At 34.0% G+C, this 9,998-nt stretch overlaps 1 long non-coding RNA gene across 1 annotated transcript; it reads right to left on the bottom strand.

Annotated features, from left to right (window-relative positions):
* Nucleotides 1–2,409: 2,409 nt before the first annotated feature.
* Nucleotides 2,410–9,661, bottom strand: LOC150056082 (uncharacterized). The gene is made up of 3 exons (XR_016537282.1): nucleotides 9,592–9,661; nucleotides 7,822–7,992; nucleotides 2,410–2,487 (listed from the first exon to the last, which is right to left on the bottom strand). It is a non-coding gene; the product is annotated as an uncharacterized LOC150056082 (long non-coding RNA).
* Nucleotides 9,662–9,998: the final 337 nt, after the last annotated feature.

Raw genomic sequence — 9,998 nt, 5'->3', positions numbered from 1 at the left:
CTATTTAGTTGAATATAACTTCCTGGTCAAAATTATTAGGATATAGATATATTCCTTATAGACATTTATTAAATTCCTAACAAATTAACATTGACTAATTTTTTACTCTGAGGAGTACAAAAAACAAATCATATTTCTAGTCAATGTGCTCAGCTGATTTTTAACCTCCGTGATCTACTGAATATTTTACAGCATGCAACAGTATCCCTAGCTGGCATTTTATCCAAGACTGGAATTTAGTAGTCTTTTTTTACATATTTCAGAAGCTTTGCATGTGTTTGTGAGATTTGTTTCTTTACAGAATTTTCCGTCATGGTCAGTCAAATTATTTTTACATGTTATATTTGCTTTTTAGATAAGCCTTTCTAACATCCATCTTCTCTTACAACCTTACTAGAAAAAAAGTTTATTTCTAATGTACCTAATGCCTCTGAAATACTTATGAATGTAATCATTTTCTAACATATTGTTACACATTTAATTAATCTTCATAAAGCCCTTTAAAATAAGATATTCAATACAGCAACTCGTTTAATCTAATGAAATGCATCATCAATTATGGGAAATATATTTATTAAATTCAAATCAAATAATTTCTTTTTCCTTTTTTTGTCAGTCATGAGGCTTAAACTCTGGGCCTGGGCCCTGTCCCTGAGCTCTTCAACTCAAAGATCCTACCCTACTCCTTGAGACACAGTGCCAGTTCCTGCATTACAGTGGTTAATTGGAGGTAACAGTCTCACAGACTTTGGTGCAGGACATGGCTTTGAACCACAATCCTCAGATCTCAATCTATAGCCTATAGGATCTCAGCTAGGATTACAAGCATGAGCCACAAGTGCCTGGCTAAATAAAATCATTTCTGTGAAATAAAAAATATTACAAATCAAGTTTCATGGCTCAGTGGCATAATTCTAATGAAATACAATTTTACTGCAATATCTCATGTTGTTACTGTATCTGACTTTGATACCTGGTGCATTGTATATACATTAATTTGTTTATTAAAATAAGGAAGGGAAGGGGAAAGAACAAGATGATTGGCAGGGAGTGGGGGAGGGAAAGTGGGAGATAAACATGAGAAGGGGTATCAATGTTCAAGAAGTAATGTACCCAAACTGTAACCCCTCTATACATCACCCTGACAATAAAATATAATTTTTAATATATTTTTATTGTAATTAATAGAAGGGTTACATGATATTTGCCAGATAGAAGGTCCATTAATTCCCATACATTGATACCCTTTCACATGTCTTGGTCCCCCTTTCCCTCCCCCCTACCCCCACCCCTCATCTTGTTTTCCCCCTTCCCTATCCAATTTCAAATAACCAAATACAAATATATACAGATATATCAGGTAACAAAGTGAGATACTGTAAAAATATGAGATAACCAAGGGACAGCAAAAGGGATGAGAGATAACATAGTACCTTAAGAACAACAATCATTCATTATATGGCTTATGTTTCTATATCCTAGAGATCCTTTTATTTAGCGTCCTACTATATGGCCTTTTGTATCAAGGTTTGGCTCTATTGGCTCAATGGTTTCCCTCATCTGTCATAATCAGTAGAAACCTTGGGCTCTCCTAGCAGAGATCTGCAATAGAGCCAAACCTTGATATAAAATATAATTTTTTAAGAGAAGGCAAATATATCATTTAACTCTGTCCAGCACAAGAAATGTGTCAGCGTATGACAATGAAATCATTTCCTCCATACTTAGGATATACTCCATTGAATTTTTCAACTGCTCTAAAACTTAAATACTCCTAGGCACAACGTCCTGTTTTGTTTCAGTATTTTTTCACATTTCTAATGCCACATAATGTCTACTTCTAAGCAAATTAACCTTCAGATAGAACTGGAAAGAATGTTCAGCCTGCTAAGAACTAATTTGTCAATGGAATGCTATTTCTAGCCTCATTTAGGAAGAAGGACTTAGGCACAATATGAAAGATATACTTTTGTGGCTTCCAGTGAGGTCTCACAGTTGTCAATCATGGCCTAGAACATGAGCAGGATAGATCCCCGGGGACATTCCACAAGGCAAATCTTTTAATATTTTATCAGCTGTTGTTGATAGGAGGCACTTGAGCTTAGTGAGTCTTTTTATGACTTCCTTTAAGCTGATCTGGAGAAGCTTTTATCTCTGCTTATTGATTGCTCTCCTTTGAATTTTTCATTTAACATTGGTAAACACAGATATGATTAAAATTTCTGGTGAAACTTTTTCAGCAGCCAATCACTTTAAACAAGCTTTCATAGATTTAATGCAGTTATTTTCTGTCAGAGCTTTTTTGAATATATTTGTTACCTGTGTTTTGTTACATTGTTTCTCTGCAGCCTGGCACTCCAGTGAGGAACGAAACTGGAATTCCCACAGAAGAGAGGCTCCACAAAACTCTTGGAAAGTTCACTTTTAGGCTGTTTTCTGCACAGCTATACACCAAGGGCCCATGTGCCAAGTATCAATCATAAATCTCTAAAAGAAAGAAAATAGTAGTTACAAATATATAGAGGAATATTGTGTTCAAAATGACTGAATGTGGCTTGGTTTGAAATTCCAAATAACATCCAATTGTCACAAGAGAAATTTGCTAAGTAGGTGGAAAAATTATTCAAAAGCCATTTTTAGCTTACTCACAGCCAGAAATGCTGATTTCAATGTTTCCCCTATTAGCAACTGTAAAAGGAGCAAGGGAAAAAAAGTAAAGCTAACAAAAGTTTGTTAGAGTGGATAAACTTCCAATTTCTTATGAAGATGCCATTACTAAGGATGCAATGCCAGAGTTCAGAAGGTAGTTGTAAAGTGAACAGTCCCTAACATGCACTTTCCAGAGCCACATCCATCTCCAGATGACTACTTGATCATCTTGATTAAATTAGGAGAGGTGGGGTTGAAGTACCTGCTTTGTGGGGTTTTTTTCATTATTGTTTGTTTGCTTCAGGTAACTCTGTCAAGTACATAAAACTGGAAATTTTTCAACTAATTCTCAATTACAAAGATGGCTGCTCACAAAACTTAGAGAAAGGGAGAAGAATGGGTACCAAATATCACCCCAGCTATAAAGCTTTGAAAAAAACACCCCCTACTAAATTAATTTTTGTAATACCTACTCTCATGGTGAATGTGTTAATGTCAAAAAGCCAATGTGATAGTAGAAGACCATGGGAAAAGAGACAAGAGAGGCTGTGACTTCTTTTGTACTCCAACTGAATTGATAGAGAAAAACAGAAAAGGAAATATAAGGGAAGGAAGTTAGAATTTACAAGAGAAGGTCAAAGTGGAGACTCAGGGGAAAGGGAGACAGACAAACAGACAGCACACTCTAACTGGTACCTTTTTTAATCCAGCTAACTGATCTAAGCAAATAGATGAGTACATATTTCAAAATTTTAATAAAGAAAGACCTTTACACAGTCACAATGGATCTTAACATAATATTCTTATTCATCATGAAAACAGAATTAGCAATTTCATCATGAGGTCTGATGGAGATGACTTTAAAAATGAGAAGTTAACATTATGAAAAATGAAACAAATCAAAATTACTTTTGATAGTAACAAAACCTTAACTAGAATCTCTCTTTCTAAATGTTCATAAGTCATGTCTAATAAGAAACATTGACCCAGCCTAAGTTCAAGATCAGAGTATAAAATTACAGGCTTACAGTCTTCAAAATGTCATAGATCTGAACATCAAAGAAAAGTGGATGCTACTCAAAACTTTGCAGATAATGACTAAGCATAAGATAATGAATTTTATACACTGCAAAATGTTATAATTCCCTAAAATCAAATCATTTTGTCACTTATTAGTTCCTTTTAATGTAGTACTTATGTTCTCACATTTATAAGAACAAATTTAAGTTGGTAGTCTAATGGTATTTTACTGAAAAATAATACGACCACAATAAGCCAGTAATCATTGGTTAAAATGAATGCATTTTCTAGAAACACAATGTTTGTTATTTTCTTGTTATATATTGTAAGGAAAGAACATTAAGTATTCTTTACTACTGATAATAAAAATTCAGATACTATGTTCATATGACTAAAATGATATGTTTTAAAAGCAAATGTTTAACTCCATTATATCTAAACTACAGTTCTATGTGACTTTTTAACTTTTTATTGTAGTTCATTTAATTTGGTGCAAAATATTTTCATCAAAATTTATTTAATGTTACTTATACTTAACAACTTTTTAATTTTGATCAACAAAAAGATAAAAACTGTTTAGCCATAGTATTATGAGTCTGCACATTGCCAGATGCTTAAAATATTTACATAAGTTTCAATGTTTTTAAAACTTAAAATAGGATTTATAGCTTTTATCAGTTATGTTTCACCATTCTTAAATAACATGGTTTAAAAATGAGAACTGTTTTTCAAAATGATAAATTATATGAGAGCATGACCAATTATTTGTCATCACATAAAATCAGCTGCTGCAATTCAATATCTTCACCTGGGATCTACTAGATCATATATAACCTCTTTGAGTTGTTTTATAGAGCACCTAAAAGCATTTTAGCCCACTAGTTCAAGCAACCTATATGTCAAGCAGAAAAAAATAAAACCACTAGACTCAGGCCTGTGGCTCCCCAGAAAATGAAAACAGTTTGATGCAATTTGTCAAAAGCTGGAGTGGTACTTTAATGGACAATTTACTTTAAATGGTTTCAGTTATTGCAGAGAAAAGGACCAAAACTTGAGATTTTTAATTTACAAATTCCTTCCATTTGTTATTATTCAGATAGATTCCTCAATATTAACTAAGGATACATAATGTCTTACACTCCCTGATGATCTAAAACCAATAAAACCAATAACAAAATTTTCATTTGTAGATTTTTTTCATTTTTAATATATAAAATACAACCAATGCCTGGCAATTTAACATATTTATATTTGTCCATTTTCCATTTCTATACCTAAGGTAACCAACTTAAAAAGATGAAAAGTTTGTTTCTTTTGCTGTTTGCTTGTTTTTTTCAGCCCATTTTGGAGGTTTCCATCCATAGCAAAATGGTCCTGTTGCTTTAGGTTATGGTAATAGCCCCATTCTTGAGGAAGTGAGCCAGAGCAAATTACTTGGCCAGGAAGCAGAGACAGAGGATGGGCCAAGTTCCCACACTCCTCTACAAAAGCATTTCCCAATCTCCTGAAGACTTCCCATTAAACCTCTCTTACCCCAACTCCTTCAATATCCCACTACTTTCCAATAACTCCTACATAGAGACCAAGACTCTAGCCCATCAGCTTTCCAGAAACAGTCATCAGAACAAGTGTTTACAATCTCAGTTTCTTCTCATCCACTTGCTAGTGCTTGTAAGAATATGCCTTGATGAGTTAATACTATGTCTTATGAATACAAGATAAATTATTTTCCAATAAAATGTATGTGTACTTCACTAGCTGTCTATAAGATTATAATGAAATAATAATCCATTACAATTATTATTATATATCCATTGAATATTAGATAAATGAAATTTTATATTTAGCATACATATTTATGTCCTATGCTACATCTATTTCAGCTTTTAATTTTTTTGTACATCCTAGCAGAGGAGTGAATGCCTAGGAAGTTTGGGCTTATAAATAAAATCTTCTTTACTACATGAGATTCTATTTTACAATAAACTTTAACTGAAACACACAAGAGGAATTAAATTCTATTTTAGCAAATGAAATTAGAGGCTACAAGAGGACAGGTAAGGCTATGAGGAAAAGATTACACAACATCTTGACTGTTACTATGTTTTCTCTAGTTCACTCCTAAGTCAAACTTCTTAAAATGCAAGCTAAATGCAGACAATCTTTTGTATATTAGCTTTTTATTGTAATTAATAGAAGGGTTACATTATATTCACCAGATAGAAGATGAATTACTTCACAAACATTGATACCCTTTCTCATGTCTTGGTCCCCATTTTCCTCTCCCAACCCCCTCCCCTCATCTTGTTTTGCCCCCTTCCCTATCCTATTTCAAATAAGCAAATAAGCATATATACAATATATCATATATCAAGGTAAGATACTGTAACAATATGAGATAACCAAGGGACAGCAAATGAGATGAGAAATAATATAGTATATTAAGAACAACAATCACATCTTATATGACTCTTGTTTCTATATCCGGGAGGTCCTTTCATTTAGCCTCATCCTTGATGGCCTTATGTATCTAGGTTCTGCCCTATTGTAAAACTCTGTTGCCCTATTGTAAAACTCTGTTATGACAAATGAAGGGAACCATTGAGCTTATGTTCCTTTGAGTCTGGCTTACTTCACTTAATACGATTTCTTTCTGTCTTTCCATTTCCTTTCAAATGGGGCAATGTCATTCTTTCTGATGGCAGCATAGAATTTCATTGTGTATAAATACCACATCTTGTTGATCCAATCATCAACTGAGGGGCCTTTAGGTAGGTTCCATATCTTCGCTATGATAAATAATGAATAAACGTATTTGGCATTTAAGCTAGGTACTGATTAAGAGTGTTTTGGTTTTGAACTTAACAATTTTGCTTATAAAATCTATTACCCATCATCCAGAAACAAGGACATACTAAGTCCACTAGTACAATAATGTTCATGGCAGCATTATTTATCATTGTTTTATAAGACAAGCACTTGCTAACTTTGAGCTTGAAAATTCTTGCCTCAGTCTCCTGAGTGCTGGAATTTTAGGTATAAATATAAAAATGATATTTAATTTTAAATTTTGAATTTTAATAGTATATGTATATATTTTATGTATTGTTCAAGATCTTTCTACCTGAAATATTAAGCTTGCACAGAAATTTTAAATTCCAGGGCACAAACTTTACAAATATCTATGTATAAGTATGTCTTTGAGAATCTAGGTTGTTTGTTTTTATAGCTTTTAAAAAAAAATTGTTTTGATGTAATTTTCCCTGGAATGTCAACATTGGAAGCACAGTGAAGGACCTACAAATTTTCTTTTAGAAACTAATGGTCAACATTCCTTTTTCTATTATATGAAAACAAGATAAAACAAGTACATATTAGTTTTAAAGTCTGGAATATTTGTTTATTCTAAAAAAAGTTCAGTGCTACAGTGACAAGCTACATGCTTAGTAAAATATGTACCAAAAGTTTTTCTCTTTCAGTGTATACTTAAAGACCCCAAACTTACTTTTATTAAAGGAGATGGTTGTCACTAAAATGACGATTAATGTGAAAGAAACACTTCCTCTGGCACAACCTCAGCTTCCCATCATTCCTGACCAGGTGCTCTGTGCTGTGAAAACAGTCAGGACGGCTACTACAACATTTATGTGACAGCTTTTCCTAGTGAAGCTCTAATGATAAATTGTTTCAAATCATACTTTACTCTTCATATGTAATGTTCAAATAGCTTCTTTAATGTAGTTCTGGTTTTTGCACACTTATGGAATTATATTAATCTTGATCTCTTGGATGGATTATTAGTTATATTTATTAGTTTTCAATTTTTTGCACTAAACTGCTTTAAAAATACAAATTAAAATCTCACATATATAATATTATATATATACATGATAAAAACATGTTATTTAGCATTTCTGATGAATCTTCCCACAAGTACTTTTCTTTATTAGGTTGTCAAACTGAGTGATAAGGCATGGAAGAATGAGACTGTAAAACACAGAAGCTTTCATTCGCTGTTGATGAGGATGAAACATCCAGTAACCATGCTGAAAGACAGTTGGGGAGTTTTATACAAAACTGAACAAAACACTACCTGGTGATCCATTTACCCATTCATTGTAACCTTAGGTATTTATTCAAATGAGTAAGTACCTGATTTCCTCCTTGAGGTATCTGGGTGCATGAATATTCATGGATGCTATGGTCATCAATGAGTTCAGGTAGAGGCCATTGGTCTCTGGATTCTGGATATTATTACACCTATGAGATTGATGAGCTCCATATCAGTGGGCATTTATGAACAAGTTTCTGGCACTGGGTGTGCTGAAATCACAATGGTAAATAAGAGAAGTATTGATTTCAAGATAAAAACCATTTTAACAATAGAAAGTGTCACATGATATTTGCCAGATAGAAGGTGCATTAATTCACATACATTGATACCCTTTCACATGTCTTGGTCCTCATTACCCATCCCCCACCCCCCATCTTGTTTTCCCCCCTTCCCTATCCAATTTCAAATAACCAAATACAAATATATCCAATATATCAGATAACAAAGTGAAATACTGTAACAATATGAGATAACCAAGGGACAGCAAAAGAGATGAGAGATAACATAGTACCTAAAGGACAATAATCATTCATTATATGGCTTTTGATTCTATATCCTAGAGGTCCTTTCATTTAGAGTCATACTATATGGCCTTATGTATCAAGGTTTTGCTCTATTGCAAATCTCTGCTAGTAGAGCCCAAGGTTTCTACTGACTATGACAAATGAGGGAAACCATTGAGCCTAAGTTCCTTTGAGTCTGGCTTACTTCACTTAATATGATTTTTCCTAAGTCTTTCCATTTCCTAACAAATGGGGTGATGTCGTTTTTTCTGACAGCAGCATAGAATTCCATTGTGGACAAATACCACATCTTGTTGATCCACTCATCAACTGAGGGACATCTAGGTTGGTTCCATATCTTTGCTATGGTAAATAGTGCTGCAATGAACATTGTTGTGCTAGTGGATTTAGTATGCCCTTGTTTCTGGATGATTGGGTAAATGCCAAGTAGTGGAATTGCTGGGTCATAGGGGAGCTCTATGTTTAGCCTTTTGAGGCACTGCCATTCTGCTTTCCATAGTGGTTGAACAAGTTTGCACTCCCACCAACAGTGTAGTAGTGATCCCTCCTGGCCACATCCCCTCCAGCATCTGTTGTTATTGGTTTTCTTGATCCTGGCCATTCTAACTGGAGTGAGGTGGAATCTCAGAGTTGTTTTGATTTGCATTTCTTTTATGACCAGAGATGTTTAGCATTTCTTCATGTGTCTATAGGCCATTTTTGTTTCTTCTTCAGAAAAGACTCTTTAAGTCTTTGACCCATTTTTTAATGGGATGGTTGTTATTTTGGAGATTAAAAAAATAAAAATAAATAAATATACACAGTCCAAGCTTACAAAAAAAGAAAGCCTTGCGTATTGCTTATTGTGAGGACAGATTGAAAAGCCATATATATCTTTTTTTTTTTTGCCAGTCCTGGGCTTGAGCTCAGGGCCTGAGCATTGTCTTTGGACTTTCTCAAGGCTAGATCTCTACCACTTGAGCCTCAGCATCACTTCTGGCTTTTTGGTATGTTTGTGGTACCGAGGAATCGAACCCAGGTTCGTGCATGCTAGGCAAGCACTTTAAGCACTAGGCCAAACTCCAGGCCTGAAAAGCCATATATATCGTAATGGATATGTCATTTGGATCAAAATCTTTCAAGAACACTCTGATATTATAATAAAGGAAACATTTAACAAAAAAAAACAATAGAAAGTGTCAAAGATTGAAACTTAGCACATACTAGAGGAGCATATGATGGGTGAAAGCAGGAAGATAGATTGTGGGACATCTGTGTAGCATAGGACCTTGCTCTACTTCTTACCTCACCCTAGGGTCCTCTGTACCAACATTAGAAGTACATTTTCCTTCTTCAAGGCAGAATACCAGGCCCTACTCTGGAACTGGAACTAGGGATCTGGATTCCTGCAGTTTTCTAGGAAATAAATAGACTGATAGGTATTTGAGAAGTACTGCCTGAAAAACAATTAATACTGCACTGTCTGGCATCTAATCATATTACAGGGCCTCAGTAAACAAAAACAGTATGATATTGGCATTAAAACAAGCATGGAAACATTGATCTTCAAAAGAATGATGTTGGGAAACTAGGATCTCTGCATACACAAGGCTAAAATTAAATATCTATCTTTCAAGACTAAAATAAAATCACTTCAACATGGACTGAAGACTTAATATAAATCTTAGCACTACTATAAGAAACCCTAAGAA

The sequence above is a fragment of the Megascapheus bottae genome, chromosome 12, assembly GCF_031878675.1.
Source record: "Megascapheus bottae isolate mThoBot1 chromosome 12, mThoBot2.hap1, whole genome shotgun sequence".
Taxonomy (NCBI): domain Eukaryota; kingdom Metazoa; phylum Chordata; class Mammalia; order Rodentia; family Geomyidae; genus Megascapheus; species Megascapheus bottae.
This window is presented reverse-complemented; position numbering and strand designations above follow the sequence as displayed.